Source organism: Desmodus rotundus, chromosome 7, assembly GCF_022682495.2.
Source record: "Desmodus rotundus isolate HL8 chromosome 7, HLdesRot8A.1, whole genome shotgun sequence".
NCBI lineage: Eukaryota > Metazoa > Chordata > Mammalia > Chiroptera > Phyllostomidae > Desmodus > Desmodus rotundus.
The window spans coordinates 13,232,562-13,238,618 of NC_071393.1; positions in this window are offsets into that span (position 1 = coordinate 13,232,562).

A 6,057-nucleotide genomic window follows, 5' to 3' on the forward strand; every position below is an offset into this window, starting at 1 on the left:
ACCCTGGGTCTCTGGTCCTTTCCTGAAAAGCTTCCTTATCATCCATCCCCCCTGAGAACGGAGGAGCGTGGGGTCCAGGCACATCACACTCTGTAATTCCCCGTTCGCTGTCTGTCGCCAGCAAGATCCAAACTCTGGAGTTCAAACATCAGTCTGTTTTGTTACCCAAGACCCCCCAGTGCTCAGCACACAGTAGGTCCTTAGCCAGTGCTGGTGAATGAGGAATCTGTTGTGTGTGGTCCAGAGGAGCACACAGCCTAGGGAGAGAGGCACACATGTTGGGGGTGGGGTAAGGCATGTGGAGCCAGACCATAACAGAGTTATGTGTCCCATGTGGGGGAGCAGGGGGAGGCAGAGATCTGGGGAAGGCTTGCAGGGAGAGGTGACATCTGAGCTGGTCCTGAGGATGAGGAACAGAAAGGCAAAGACAGGAAGGGTTCAAAGTTCTAGGTGTGTTTAAGGAACATCTAGGTAAGGAGACAAGGCTGGTGTGGGTGGCAGGAGAGGAGGTGACATTAGAGGCGAGTCAGGGCCTTCCAGGCTTGTAAGAAGTTTGAGTTTTATGCTAAATGCAAGGAAAAGCCCCTGGAAGGATCTAAGCCTGCACCGTCCAATGGAAGTTTCCAGCACAATGGACCTGTTCTATATTCTGTGCTGAACAATAAATACAGCAGCCATTAGCTTCCCCATGTGACTCCTGAGCAACTAAAATGGGGCTGCTGCAACAAAACGGAATTTTTAATTTGATTTAACTTTAATGAATTTAAGTTCAAATAGCTGCAGCAGCTGCTGTAAGCAGTGGAGTGACTTGCTCAGATTTGCTATGTGGGCGGCAGGAGGAGGGAGCAGGGCAAGCATGGTGCTGGTCCAGGGCAGGGGTGGGGGGCGGAGTTGGTGACCCAGACTAGGGTAGAAGCGAGGCGGTGGAGAGAAGGGGTCAGACTCCAGGTCTGCTCCGGACTTGTAGGTGGATTGGTTGTGGGGAGGAGGACTGCGGGGAAGCAGGGTGCCCACGTGAGGCTTCGGTGGCCCATAGCCCACCCACAGGGTGAAGTCAGGCAGAGAGAGGATGGGTCTGGGACCTGAGGAATGCCCAACACCCGAGACAGAAATGGGAGTGTTGTTAGTGAACAGCTAGTGTTTGTGGAAGGGCAGAGACTGGACTAGGAGGGAAGTAGAGGCAGAGAGACTGATAAAGCCAGGGCAGTGACAGGAACCCAGGGAAGTGACAGAGAGGTGCAGACCCAGTGAGGAGGACTGGGTCCCTGTGCTAGACCGCTGGGCCCTCTGGTGGAAAGGCTCTGGGTCTGGCCCCATGAAGTCAGAACGGGCCCAGGTGGGGCCTGGAGTCTGGCTGGGAAAGCTGGCTGAGCAAGCTGGAGTTGGGGTCATAAGTGCTGGCCCCAGGGGAGCCTCCCAAAGGGTTCACCAGGTGGAGGGGACGTCGCAGAGGACTCCACAGCTGTCTCTGAGCAGTGAGTGACATTTTCTTCATTATGCTTTTCTGAATTCTTCATAATGAAAATGTCTGTCTTTTATCATTTTAAAATAGACATTACTTTTTGTTATTTTTTACAGCTCTGTTGAGGTATAATTGACATGCAATAAATTGTGTAACCTGAAGTGTGCGATTTGATGAATTTTGACATCTGTGCCTACCCGCGAAACCATCATAACAGATAGCAAACATTTTCATCACTCCCAATAGATGGTTGGGTTTTGTTTTTTTTTTTTACCTAAAAACTGATATGGGACAGGGAAGTGGGATTATTGGTGATGTCTCCCCTCCATTTCCTTTGTTTTCTGGGATGTGGTCACATGGCCCTTTATTTAAAATACACACGCACACACACACCACACACAGCCCCCCGCCCCCTCCACTCCGCCCCCCGCAGCCACAGCCCTAGTGGTCCATGAGCCCAGACCAAGGTTCTACAAAACCTCTTTCCAAGGTAGCCCTTTCCCTTTGCTGGAAGGAGAGGCTGGGACCCAGCCCATCCTCTGCTGGACGGAACGCAGAACTTCCAATGCCTCAAAACCCAAGCGTCCAACAGGTGAATAGATAAACAGCAAGTGGTACACCCATACAATGGAATATTACTTGGCCAGAAAAGGGATGCAGTGCAGATGCAGGCTACAACAGAGAGGGACCTTGAAAAAGTTATGGTAAGTGAAAGAAGCCAGCCATAAAAGGCCGTGTGTATGTTTCCGATTACTTTAAATGTCCGTAATGGACAAATCTATAGAAATAGAAAGTGTGCTGGTAATCACCTGGGAATGGGGGGTGGGAGGAATGGGGACTGACTGCTAATGGGCACTGAACTTCTTTCTGAAAACGTTCCAGAACTAGAGGGAGGTGGTGGCTGTGAATATACTCACCACCATTCGGTTGTGTATGTGAAATGGGTGAATTGTATGGTATGTGAACTATGTCTCTAAACAGCTGTTATATTAAAGACACAAAAATCTCGGAGGGTAAGTTCAGCAGGTCCTGCTTACCAAGGGGTAAGGATGAGCATTTTTCTAGCATCTTCTCCAACCTTCCCACAGCACAGGAGTTCACCTCCCCCCGCCGGCACACGTGAGGTCCTGTGCTCAGGTGACCCGGCCCCTCAGCTGAGACCCAGGCTTCTGGCTCCAGACCCCATGTCCTCTGTTATTCTGACGTCAGGAGGCCCCACCAGTGTGAAACCAGGAAGGGACTGACTTTTTCTTCAAATGTCCGTTTGCTCGTTGTCCAATGGACCGGCCGCCTCTGCCCTCCTGGGGAGCTCCCTGACAGGGCTGCCGGCCGCAGTCAGTCGGGCAGGACAAGCACTGAGCCAGGGCACACACCACAGGGGACACGATTCCCCACCTACAGCTGGGGATAGGGATCCTGGTGGTGACAGCAATTGTGGAAAGGCATCCTGCTCTTACAGAATTGGTTTATGACAGTTTCCTCACGGAGGGACCACAAAGCAATGAGTCCTTTTCTAAAATTGAGGTGAAATTCATCGAACAAAATTAACCATTTTAAAGTGAACAATTCAGAGGCATTTTGGAAATTCACCACATTGTGAAATCATCACTTGTATCTAGTTCAAAAATATTTTCATCGCCCCAAAAGGAAACCTCACATCCATCAAGCAATTGCTTCCTATTTCTCCCTCCCCCCAGCCCCTGGCAACCGCCAATCTACTTTTTATCTCTGCGACTCTACCTATTCTGGATATGTCATGGAATCTTACAGAACGTGGCTTTTTGTGACTGTCTTCTTTCACTTAGTGTACTGTTTTCTAGGTTCGTCATGTTGTATCACGTATCAGTACTTTGTTTCCTTTTAAGGCTGAATACTGTTCCATTGTGTGGATGTACCACGTTCTGTTTATTCATCTGTCCGTTGGTGGGTGCTTGGCTGGTGTGCACAATGCTGCCCTGAACACGCATGTGCACGTATGTGAGTACGTTTTTAATTCTTTGTGGAAATATACCTAGGAATGGCATTTCTGGGTCACATAGCAATGCTATGTTTGACCTTTTGGGGACTGCAAGCACGCCTCTTTCTAATTCGCACACAAAGGGGCTAAGGCACTCTGTGGGTGGGCACAGTAGCACTTGAGAGTCACACAATCTTCAGGGCTCACATCCACCCAGCTCTCACCAGCTGCCCAGCCTGGGGCTAGAGGCTCCATAGATGTGACTTCCTTCCACCCTCGCGACCGTCATCCGGGCAAGAGGCAGGGGAAGGGGCTCTGACTCAAGCCCAGCAGCCTGAGTCCCAAAGCGCTGTTTCTGACCACTGAGTCATTGGGCAGCGTGGTCGGATGTGGCGTCATAATCGAGGCCCATTGAAAAGCTGAGGCTTTTTCGTGTTCCTCCTCTGCCCTGCCTGTACCCTCATCCCCACCCGCTTTGCAGGTCGGAGGCCGAAGGAGGGCTCTCTTCAAGGAGGAGGTGGCCACATGACCCGCATCTGTCATCTGTCATGCACCATCCATCATCCCTCAGCCCCAGGGACCTGTGGGCAAGATCTGAAAACGGGGGCAATTAATGCAGCTGTTCTGTAGTTCTAATTGCTTGTGCTGTGCCGGACAGTGCCAGTCCAGGCACCTCCTCCGGGTTCCCAGCCCCAGCCCAGAGTGGGGAGCAGAGGTCTCCTCCAGGCTCCCTTGGCCAAGGGCTCCAAATGAGCAAGGGTGTGGGCCTTTCTTGCCAGACCCCCTCAGCTGTAACTCCACCTACCTTCTGCAGAATCAATTATTGATGAGGCCCTTACAGTCGGGGAGACCCAGGGGAGTATTCTGGCTGCCTTCCAGCCTCCATGAGAGCAGATAGGCCGGGACAAATGAGCTTGTTCCTGAAGTCATGGCCAGTGAGATGCTCCAGGCTGTGGCTTCCTGTGGTCAGAGGCCCAGAGCATCCTTAGGCCAGGGGGTACCACTCCGCTGAGGGGGAGGAGGGAGCCAGGGGCTATTTTGCTTCCCCTGAGGACTGAGAGGGAAGCAAGCTGTTTGAAGGGCCTGCACACCAGACTGACAGCTCCCACAGTTGCCCAGGGCACAGGTTCAGACAGGTGGCTGGTGGTCCTGAATGATGGGGAGGCATCTGGAAGGGGGGTGGAGTCCGGGAAGGAATGCTCTGCCTGGAAGAGGCGTGTGACAGCCACAGCTCCTGTCTGCTGATCAACTTCCCTCAGGGGAAGGCCCAACATATGCAAAGTGACATTGGGAGGCTGCAGCAGATGGCAGAGTGGCTCTGGAGCTGCGGGGGGGGGGGGGGGGGGGGGTTGTCTTATCTCAGGGCAGTGGCCAAAGCCTCGGGCTTCCTGTGTGGTTCATCCCCACCTCACCCCCAGGAGCCCTCCTCCCTCATCAGAGGAGGCCCCTCTCTGAGCTCTGTGCTGCTGCTCCTGGAAGCCCCCTGCCGTGTCCCCTCTGCAGCTGTGGCCTGGAACTCATTGTTCCTCTCCCTGGGCCTCTCCTTGGTGCATGAATTCTTTTTTTAAAAGATATTATTATTTATTATTATTTCTTAGAGAGTGGGGAAGGCAGGGTGAAAGAGAGGGAGAGAAACATAGACCGGTTGCCTCTCGCACTCCCCCAGCTGGGTTCCTGGCCCGCAGCCCAGGCATGTGCCCTGACTGGAGTCAACCAGCAACCTTTCAGTTTGCAGCCCAGGGCTTGGTTCACTAATGCTTACTCGTGTGAATGAGTGAACATGTGATTATGTGAACATGGGATTGTAACTGACCTGCTGTCCTTCACTAAGTTGTTGCCTAGCTCTTAGGTGCCCTTAAGTCACCCTGCTTAAGACGCCCTAGGTCCCTCTGGAGAGTGGCTCCCACCCCCTCCCTCAGACTGAAATGAGAGTTGAATGGCTCCGTGGCCTCCCCTCCTTTCCAGAGGCCCAAAGCTGGGCTGGGAGGAGGGCCAGGGCAGCACACAGGCGGCCAGGACACGTGATTAAGGAGGCTGAGAGGGTATACCCTGCTAAACGTCTAGTCACGTGGCTGTGGGCTGGGGCAGGACTAAAGAGTGGGGGCAGGGAGCTGGGTGTGATGAGGGAAGGGATTGAGTTTCCTGGCTCTGCTGGGGACTCCAAGGAGGGCTGGGCATGGGTGGGGCCATGCAAATAAACCAGGAGAGGGTGGGAGAGGGAGCCCAGTCACAGACAGCTACACCCAGAGGTAGCAGGTGCTCTATGAGTCATGGGGGACCCACAAAGTCCTCCTGGAGTAGGGGCAAAGAGCTGTTGGCAGCGAAGGGGCCAAAGCCCGGGGATGAAGGGACCAGGGATGGAGGCTGCAGCACAGGGGCCTGCAGGGGTGGGCTGGGGTGGCCAGCGAGGGGCCTCAAACACCGGGACAAGAGTGCACACTCAGAGAGCAGGGAAAGGGGTTAGGGGAAACGAGGCAGAGGGACAAGACGTCACAGCCAAACTTGGAGGTGTTTAAAGAGGTTTTTGCGGACCTGTCCTGTCTGGAGCACCACACTGCAGTGACTTTGACGGAGACACCGTGTTGACAGGGGAACTGAGCACACAGAGTGTGCAACACGAGGGCAGTTCAATAAAGGG